Raw genomic sequence first — 10,433 nt, forward strand, 5'->3', positions numbered from 1 at the left:
TTTTTTTTTTTTTTTTTTTTTTTTTTTTTTTTTTTTTGTTGAGACGGAGTCTCGCTCTGTCCCCCAGGCTGGAGTGCAGTGGCCGGATCTCAGCTCACTGCAAGCTCCGCCTCCCGGGTTTATGCCATTCTCCTGCCTCAGCCTCCCGAGTAGCTGGGACTACAGGCGCCGCCACCTCGCCCGGCTAGTTTTTTGTATTTTTTAGTAGAGACGGGGTTTCACCGGGTTAGCCAGAATGGTCTCGATATCCTGACCTCGTGATCCGCCCGTCTCAGCCTCCCAAAGTGCTGGGATTACAGGCTTGAGCCACCGCGCCCGGCTTATTTTCTATTCTGTCACTTTGACCTCTCGGAGCTTTGCTGACCCTGAAGGAGCTGGCCCATTCTAGGGTTAACTAACTCCTAGAGATAGTAAATGACTCACCTTTGAGTATACTTGTCAAACATCAACAAACAAATCCAGGGCCTACACACCAGCCACCTTCTTTATCTTGCTTTCACATTCCAGGCCACTATCCACCTGTCCTAATAATACAAGAACCAGGTACCAGACAACCAGGGAGAGCCCCCTAGACCCCAGAACTGGCTGAAATTATTCACAGTAGTCAATCCTAAGCCTGCTTACCCTGTTTCACCTGTTTCTTTCTTGAGAAACTATGATAAAGGCCCTTGTACACAGTCCCTCTCCCTCCCTCTGACTATTAACTGACCCTGGTGCTTCTCATGCGATCTCCCACGGTGTGTCATGCCCCTGCCTCTTGGGAACTGTGAGTAACAAGTTATCTTATCAATGGCAGCCGTCTCCTGATCTGTTGGCTTTACTGTACCTCAAATTTTCTATGAATATACTATACTTCAAAACAGGGTTTTATTGTATAATGCAGAAATTGTCCATTTTTACATTAACCTATTACATGTCAATTTTTACATATAATCTAATCTATTACTTTTTGGATGGGCTTTTTTCCTTTGAATTCTAGAATTGGATTATGTAAATCCTAAAATGTAATAGGCTTATAATAATCAGCAGTGGTATGATTATTGCAAATTTTGTTTCTTAATTAACTGATCATGTTGTAACCAAAAAGTTTTATTTTCATTATATTTTTTCACATTTATCCCTAAATGTTATGATAAATATACTCAAATACTTTAAAGTTAAAGTAACTGTCTTGCTTACTCAACAGTTTCCTTTTTTAAAGCAAAGACGTTAATTATTTACTACCATGTTGTATAGGAGATAAGAAATTTTATCCCATTTAAAACCAGAATGTAGGCTGGGCACAGTGGCTTACGCCTGTAATCCAGCACTTTAGGAGCCCAAGGCAGGCAGTTTGAGGTCACCTGAGGTCAGGAGATTGAGACTAGCTTAGCCAACATGGTAAAACCTGGACTCTACTAAAAATACAAAAATTAGCCAGGTGTGGTGGCAGGTGCCGGTAATCCCAGCTACTCAGGAGGCTGAGGCACGAGAATCACTTGAACCTGGGAGGTGGAGGTTGCAGTGAGCCAAGATTGCATCATTGCACGCCAGCCTGGGCGACAGAGTGAGACTCCGTCTCAAAAAAAAAAAAAAAAAGGTAGAATATAGCCTCATTTGTTTCATTACTTTCGCTGAAAAATAAATCTCTAAATTATGTGTCTCTAGAAAGGTTCTTTCTGAATTATTGCTACACCCACCAGCTACAAGAAAACTTAGGCTGAGTTACAATAATCCGTATTTGGCTGCCGTGTCAGTTCCCATCACATCACTGTAGTAATGCCACTATCTGTACTGTCCACCCATAATATACAGCTTGACTCTGCCCCAACATGGTCCATAGGTAATAAGGTTATATGCCATAGATAGCAGGTGAGGGGCCATGAGGGGAAAGTAGGAATTTCACTACAATGAGAAATTGTGGCAGCGCCTCCCACTGTCATTTATTTTGAAAGAGTTGCTGATAATTAGTTTATCAGCTAGTTAACCCAATTTAAGAATTATGATATCTAATGTTACCTAAACTAACATAAATCGATGGAATTGGTGTCACTAAATACCCAAGCATCTTAAGAAGATATCCATTGGAAAAATCTTATTGAATATTAATGCAACAGCAATGATTTGACCAAGAAAAATTAGAACAGATGTTTGGTTAGGTTTATACTCCCTGGAAACATCATATGGTCAAGTTTTAAAAATAGAAATGAATTTTAACATAACCATTAACGAAGCAACGTCTGCTATGTACAAATGAAACCTAAAATGTAAATTTTTAAATAAAGAGGGAACAATCGCAAGCCTCCTTTTTGATGAACTGGCAACAAAGAAATGTATATTAAAGTTAATATTATCCACAATTTCCTAAACCAAACACAAGATACAGCAGTGGCATGATCTCAGCTTACTGCAACCTCGGCTTCCCGGGTTCAAGTGATTCTCCTGCCTCAGCCTCCTGAGTAGCTGGGACTACAGGTGTGCACCACTGCGCCCAGCTAATTTTTGTATTATTTTTAGAGATGGGGGGTTTCACCATGTTGGCCACGCTGGTCTCGAACTCCTGACCTCATGATCCACCCACATCGGCCTCCCAAAGTGCTGAGATCCACCCACCTCGGCCTCCCAAAGTGCTGGGATTAAGTGTGAGCCACCACGCTCGGCCCTAAGAACTTGCATTTTTGACAAGTTCCAAGGCGCTGCCATTGCTGTGTGGGGACTGCACTTTGGGAACCACTGTTCTGAAGCACTTGTCTATTTTCTTTATTTGTAATGTTTTTTTGTTTGTTTGTTTTTGAGATGGAGTCTCACTCTACTGCCCAGGCTAGAGTGTAGTGGCACAATCTTGGCTCACTGCAACCTCGTTATCCTGGGTTCAAGCAATTCTCCCTGCCTCAGCCTCCCAAGTGGCTGGGATTACAGGTGCCTGCCACCATGCCTAGCTAATTTTTGTATTTTTTTAGTAGAGATGGGGTTTTGCCATGTTGGCCAGGCTGGTCTTGAACTCCTGACCTCAGTTGATCCACTTACCCGGGCCTCCCAAATTGCTGGGATTACAGGCGTGAGCCACCGCGCCTGGTCTGTAATGATTTTTGATACCCTTTTAATTGAAAATTGAAGCAATTGGCAAAGCCTAAATGCGTGCTATTTTAATACTGTTTTGTAAAATGTTGCTTTTCATTGACTATCCAAACCTCTGATTCTGTTGGTAATAACTCTGCCAAGTTACAAGATGTTTTCTTTTGTGTGGCCCTATATTTCTCCCAACGGACTTTTCACCCATTTATGTTGGAATAAAAAATGTATTTGTATAAGTAACACATTGAATTTGTTTCCTCATAATTTATATGTTCAAGTCCTAATCCCCTAGTACCTCAAAATATGACCTTATTTTGGAGACAAGATCTTTACAGAGGTAATCAAATTCAAGTAAGGTCATGAGAATGCCCTAATCCAATATGGTGTCCTTATGAGGGAGATATTTAAACACAGACACACACAGCGGGAAGATGATGTGAGGACACAGGGAGTAGATGCCATCTACAAGCCACGGGGAGAGGCCCCAGAAGAAACCAACCCTGCTGACACTTTGATCTTGGATTTCCAGCTTCAAGAACTGTGAGACAACAAATTTCTGTTATTTAAGCCACCCAGTTTGTGGTACTTTGTTACAGAGCCTTGGCAAATTAAAACACCCATGGATAGACCTCAGGCAGAAGATGTGTATGATGTTAGCACAAGGGAATAACAAGAACATGGCAGAACTGTTGTTTCCCATGCAAGTTATTTATTAGCCATAATACAAGGTAAAAACAATAATCTAACCAGAGCTGTTAAGAGAAGAAATGGCCTCTCAAAATCAGAATTTCTAAAAAATCTATTTAAAACATAGATGTTGAAAAATTGGGTGATTCAGAGTATTTGAATCTCCAAAAACTCCATCTAGAGTCCCTCCATCTAGAAGAAGTAGACTTCCTCCCCTCTCTAATAGGCTGGCCCAGACTTGCCTGAAGACCCTGGAATGACCTCCTCAGCTGTCAACTGTCCTCATGACCCTCCCTTCATCTCTCATCTCCTAAACCCAGATAGAGTCAGATCTTACTTTGCCCCAAGGGGTCAATTCAAAAGACAATTTGGCAAGGTGCAGTGGCTCACACCTATAATCCTAGCGCTTTGGAAGGTTAAGGCCGGAGGATGAACTGAGCCCAGGAGTTTGAGACCAGCCTGGGCAGCATAGCAATACCCCCATCCGTCTCTACAAAAAATAAGAAAATAGCTGGCATGGTGGCACACACTAAAGTCCTAGCTACTCAGGAGGCTGAGACAGGAGGATCACTTGAACTCAGGAGGCTGAGTGAGCTATGACTGCACCACTGCACTCTAGTCTGGGCAACAGAGCAAGATCTTGTCTCAAAAAAAAAAAAAAAAAAGACAGCTCCAAGACAATGTTTAGTTTCACAGCAGAAGAAATGCCCAGTCTGTGGACCTTCCAATACCCTAGAGAATGGGTGTGGGAATGGATCCTTAAGAGGCTAGACCAAAAAGGGAAGAAAGTAGTTAGATGAAATCAGTGTCATCTATATGGTGAGATTACCTGAGATTCTGGATTCGCGGTGCTAGGAAGTCTGCGCACCTAGGAGGGATTCTTGTTGCTTTCTCACTGGATGGACTAAACACTGGATAAAATGGAGGTTGCCCCCAACTGAAGTTGAGAGGCCAGAAATTCCTTGGTGTGGAGGGAGGAAGGAACCTGAGGAATTGGGGAGATGGGACCGTGTAGTGGATTAGTGATGTGTGACCTCATGCATCACACCTCATACCTGCTGCCTCGCCCCTAACTGTGGCTCTCAGCGGGCCAGAAGACATGGCCTTCACCAAAGCTTTGAGAATGAGAGTAGCAGAGGAAGCATCTTTGAAGAACATGGTGGAGGCCATCCTCTTTAGGCATCTGGGTGAAGGTAGGAGAATCATCTGGATTTGTATTCCAATTCCACAACTCACCAGCTTAGCAAATACTGCACTGCTCCAATTTCCAGTTAACCCATCTTTAAATGAGAATAGTAAAACCTTCTGTCTTAACCCATTAAGGCTGATATAACAGAATACCACAAACCAGGTAGCTTATAAACAACAGAAATTTATTTCACCAGGTGCGGTGGCTCATGCCTGTAATCCCAGCACTTTGGGAGGCTGAGGTGGGAGGATTACTTAAGCCTAGGAATTTGAGGATAGCCTGGGCAACATAGGGAGACCCCATCTCTATTAAAAATACAAATATTAGCTGGCTACGGTGGCATGTGTCTGTGGTCCCAGCTACTCAGGAGGCTGAGGTGGAAAGATTACCTGAACCCAGGATGTCAAGGCTACAGTGAGCCAAGATCATGCCATTGTACTCCAGCCCGGGTGAAAGAAGTGAGACCCTGTTGAAATAAAAAAAATGAAAAGAGAGGGAAGGGAAGGGAAGGGAAGGGAAGGGAAGGGAAGGGAAGGGAAGGGAAGGGAAGGGAAGGGAAGGGAAGGGAAGGGAAGTGGAGGGGAGGGAAGGGGAGGGCAGGGGAGGGAGAGGTGAGGGGAGGGGAGGGAGAGGTGAGGGGAGGGGGGGGGGGGGGGGGGGGGGGGGGAAGAGAGGAGGGAAGGAAGGGAAAGGAAAGAAGGAAGGAAGGAGAGAGAAGAAAGGAAGAAGGAGAGAAAAAAGAAAGAAAGAAGGAAGGAAGGAAAGAAAGAGAGAGAGAGTAAGAAAGAAAAGGAAGGAAAGAAAGAAAGAAAGAAAGAAAGAAAGAAAGAAAGAAAGAAAAGAAAGGAAAGAAAGGAAAGAAAGAAAGAAAGAAAGAAAGAAAGAAAGAAAGAAAGAAAGAAAGAAAGAAAGAAAGAAAGATTTCTCACATTTCTGGAGGCTGGAAGTCTCAGATGAAGTCACAGGCAGGTTTAGTGTCTGGTGAGGACCTGCTTCCTGGTTCAAAGATGGTGCCTTCTATCTGTGTCCTCACTTCATGGAAGGGGTGAGGGATCTCTCTGGGGCCTCTTTTATAAGGGCAGTAATCCCACTCATGAGAGCTCTCCTCTCGTGACCTAATCACTCCCAATCCTATCACATTGGAGTTTTGAGGGGCACACACATTCAGACCATAGCATCTTCTGACAGAGTGTGTTAAAATGTACTTGGGACTTGTTTTAATCAGGTATAGTGAGACCTGCAAACACAGAAATGATTGTCATGAAGGAAGGACTTCCTACTCCCAGATTCCTAGTAATGGGAGGTGTGGCATGCCACAAAGGTTACAGCATGGCCTGGAGCCTTTATCAGCGTTGTCACAAGGAAGCACACATATGCAGAGGGCGTTTAGGATTGCATCGTGTGAATAACTCCAAAGGGCTCTGGCCTATAGGGGTGATCCCTAGTTGTCTGGGTACCTGGTACAGTGGAAATTTGGGGCAGGGGAATTATTGGCTTGGCTGGGAGAGTTTGATGAAGGAGACGGTTGGAGGTGTGGGCTCCAGATTGGTTGATTTGTATAAAGGCATGCTCCTCATGGAGTCTTTTACTGTCTAGGAATTAGCTAGCCCCAGAGGGGCAGCCTCTCCAGGACCAAGGCCCTACATGCCAGAAAATGAGAAAATGTAGCTAATACACAGGGCCACCATGGGACTTCCGTTAGTCTGCTTTCACACTGCTATAAAGAATACCTAAGACTGGGTTATTTATACAGAAAAGAGGTCTAATTGACTCACAGTTCCACAGGCTTAACAGAAAACACAGCTAGGAGGCCTTAGGAAACTTAAAACCATGGCAGAAGGCAAAAGGGAAGTAAGCACGTCTTACATGGCAGCAGGGGAGAGAGCAGGGTGAAGGGAGAACTTCCAAACACTTCCAAAACCATCAGTTCTCGTGGCCGGGCGCGGTGACTCACGCCTGTAATCCTAGCACTTTGGGAGGCCGAGGCGGGCAGATCACCTGAGATCAGGAGTTTGAGACCAGCCTGGCCAACATGGTGAAACCCCCTCTCTACTAAAAATACAAAATTAGCCAGGCATGGTGGCAGGTGCCTGTAATCTTAGCTACTCAGGAGGCTGAGGCCGGAGAATTGCTTGAACCCGGGAGGTAGAGGTTGCTGTAAGCCGAGATTGTGCCATTGCATTCCAGCCTGGGCAACAGAGCGCAACTCCATTTCAAATAAATAAAAATAAACAAAATAAAACCATCAGCTCTCTTGAAAACTCCCTCACTGGCCGGGCGCGGTGGCTCAAGCCTGTAATCCCAGCACTTTGGGAGGCCGAGACAGGCGGATCACTAGGTCAGGAGATGGAGACCATCCTGGCTAACACGGTGAAACCCCGTCTCTACTAAAAAATACAAAAACTAGCCGGGCGTGGTGGCCGGCGCCTGTAGTCCCAGCTACTTGGGAGGCTGAGGCAGGAGAATGGCGTGAACCCAGGAGGCGGAGCTTGCAGTGAGCTGAGATCCGGCCACTGTACTCCAGCCTGGGTGACAGTGAGACTCCGTCTCAAAAAAAAAAGAAAACTTCCTCACTATCATGAGAACAGTCACCTCCCACCAGGTCCCTCCCTTAACACCAGAGAATTACAATTCAGATTGCAATTCAAGGTGAGATTTGGGTGCCAACACAAAGCCAAACCGTATCAGACTGAAATGGTGTGATGTTTGTAATGGTAAAGAATAAAATGCTTTTAAGAAGACTGTTAAAGAGCAAAGATTGAGCACTGAGCAACAAGCCCCTTGTTCCCATCTGGTATCCGGTGCTTGAACCGGGCCGGTTGCTCTTTATTCCGAGGACGTGGCCTCCCAGGACAGCAGGGCCCTCTCTCAGCACTTGCCAAGCTCTGAGAAAGAGCCTGGGAACTTTGGATATTTTCCCTGCCACTCACTCAGGAAGTTTTATCGGTTCCTCACCTATCTGCTCTATGCCTGTCACAGCTGATTGGCAGGAGGAGAACTTAGCAAGGCCTACCTGGGAAGTGCAGCACAGGTAGCCTCTCCACCCTCTGAGAGACTGAGTATATAAACAGATGATGGCCAGACCCTGTATAAAAACAGAACTGGCACCGGGTGCAGTGGCTCACACCTGTAATCCCAGCACTTTGGGAGGCTGAGGCAAGTGGATCACCTGAGGTCAGGAGTTCAAGACCAGCCTGGGCAACATGGTGAAACCCCATCTCTACTAAAACTACAAAAATCAGCTGGAAGCAGTGGTACATGCCTATAATCTCAGCTACTGGGGAGGCTGAGGCAGGAGAATTGCTTGAACCTGGGAGGTGGAGGTTGCAGTGAGCCAAGATCAAGCCACTGCCCTCTAACCTGGGTGACAGAGTGAGAGTCTGGCTCAAAAAAAAAAAAAAAAAGAAAAAAGAAAAAAAAGAGGGGCTGGGAGCAGTGGCTCACACCTGTAATCTCAGAACTTTGGGAGACTGAGGCAGACGGATCACCTGAGGTCAGCAGTTCGAGATCAGCCTGGCTAACATGGTAAAACCCTGTTTCTACTAAAACTACAAAAAATTAGCTGGGCATGGTGGCGTGCACCTGTAATCCCAGCTACTCGGGAGGCTGAGGCAGGAGAATCACTTGAACCCGGGAGACAGAGGTTGCAGTGAGCCGAGATTGCTCCATTGCACTCCAGCTTAAGCAACAAGAGTGAAACTCCATTTCTAAAAAAAAAAAAAAAAAGAACTGACCCACAGCCTCCAGCAACCTGCCCAGGAAACCAGCCCCTTACCTATAATAGCCAGCCCAGGAAGTCAGCCTGCCTTAACTCAGACTTGTAGGAAGTCGGATCACTATGCCTAGTAATAATCCAGAAACACAAACAATAATTCTTTTCGTTCTGCCAGAAATGGTCAGGATTTAACAACTGATGTTTCCCTAATTTTTGTCCTTCTTCCCAATTCAGTACTAACCAGAGAAAGGTAAATACCCCTAAGCAACCACATAGGACACCCTGCTTCTAGGGAGCCAATCCAGCTTCCCACACCAACAGCCTCCAATCGGTGCACACCTGAAGCCCTCCCTTCCTTCCTCTGTAAAGCTTCCCCGCTCCTCTGCTGGCCTTGGAGTTGCTGCCAAGCGCACGTAACAGTGAGTGGCTGACTCCCTGCTGTAGCAAGCTCTGAATAAATAGCCTTTGCCTCTTCTCATCTGGTTGTTCTTTATTTATTTCCACTCCTCTGATCCCCAAACATATTTAGGGATTCTATTTCCACACTCTCCACTGGTGGTTTTATCAGAGAGGCGCCGACACAGGCTTGAAGCCCCACTCAGACAGTTGCTCTGCAACTCAGTTGCTCTCCCATCCAGCTCTGACCCTTCTCCCAGCTCCCAGATAGTTTCAATTCCTCTGAGGCAAGGAAAAAAAAATGGCTCAGCAAATATTTCTCCGCATCTGCTGTTTATGGTATGAATATTATACTCTGAATCCTTAAAAAACAGGATATTCAAAAGCTTAAGATTCAAAACCCTTTTAACTACTATCTCTACTGTGATGTTTAAAAGGCTATGGTGAAAGTCGTAAGATGAGACTTGATTCTCACCTTTTCTTTATATTGCTACCCTAATACCATAAGGAAGAGAATTTAAAATTAATAGAGACTCAAGTGATATGCCAATGAAATACAATATGAATCTTATTTCTATCCTGACTTGAGCAAACTTTGAAAAATATTATAAGGTAACTGAGGACATTTGAATGCTGGCTGGATATTTGATGATAGTAAAGAGTTATTGTTAATTTTAATGTATGATAATAGTGTTGTATGTTTAAGAAGTCCTTTTGTTTTACAATAGTGAAATAGTTGTGGATGAAATGATTAGACGTGTGGGATTTGTTTCAAAACAACCCAATGATGAGGAAGATGGAGAGTAAGTAGGGACTAGATGAAACAGGATTTGTTGATAATTATTGAAGCTGGAAGATGGGTAAATGGAGTTCCTTATACTATTGTCTCTATTTTTGTATCCATTTGAACTTAAAAAACCCGATGTAATAATCATGACTTTTAATTTTCTATAATTCTGATGTTTTGACATCTTGGTGTCACAGGCTGACAGGTTCTTCTTGCCTGTTGCCCTGTAAATACTCCAAAGAGAACAGCAGGTACTGCAGCAAAGAAAGGGATTAATAATCACAAGGCCAACCAGGTGAGGAGAACAGGGAGAAATTTCTCAACCCATTTCTTTGAGAATTTGGAGGCTAGGATTTTTTAAGGGTACTTTGGAGGGCACGGGGCTGGGAAACTGCAACAATTGATTGGCTGAGGATGAAATCACAGGGGTGTCTAAAACTGAGTCCCTGAGTCAGTTTCCAGGAGGGGTGAGTGGGAGGAATGTCTCAGGACCAGGTGGCATCTCTTGGTCTACCGAAAATATCTCAAAACGAGTTTTTTAAGTTTCACAGTAGTGCTGTTGTCGAGGAGTCATTGGGGCAGTTATAAATCTCGGGAACTCCAGT

The sequence above is a fragment of the Piliocolobus tephrosceles genome, chromosome 5 (assembly GCF_002776525.5).
Source record: "Piliocolobus tephrosceles isolate RC106 chromosome 5, ASM277652v3, whole genome shotgun sequence".
Taxonomy (NCBI): Eukaryota; Metazoa; Chordata; class Mammalia; order Primates; family Cercopithecidae; genus Piliocolobus; species Piliocolobus tephrosceles.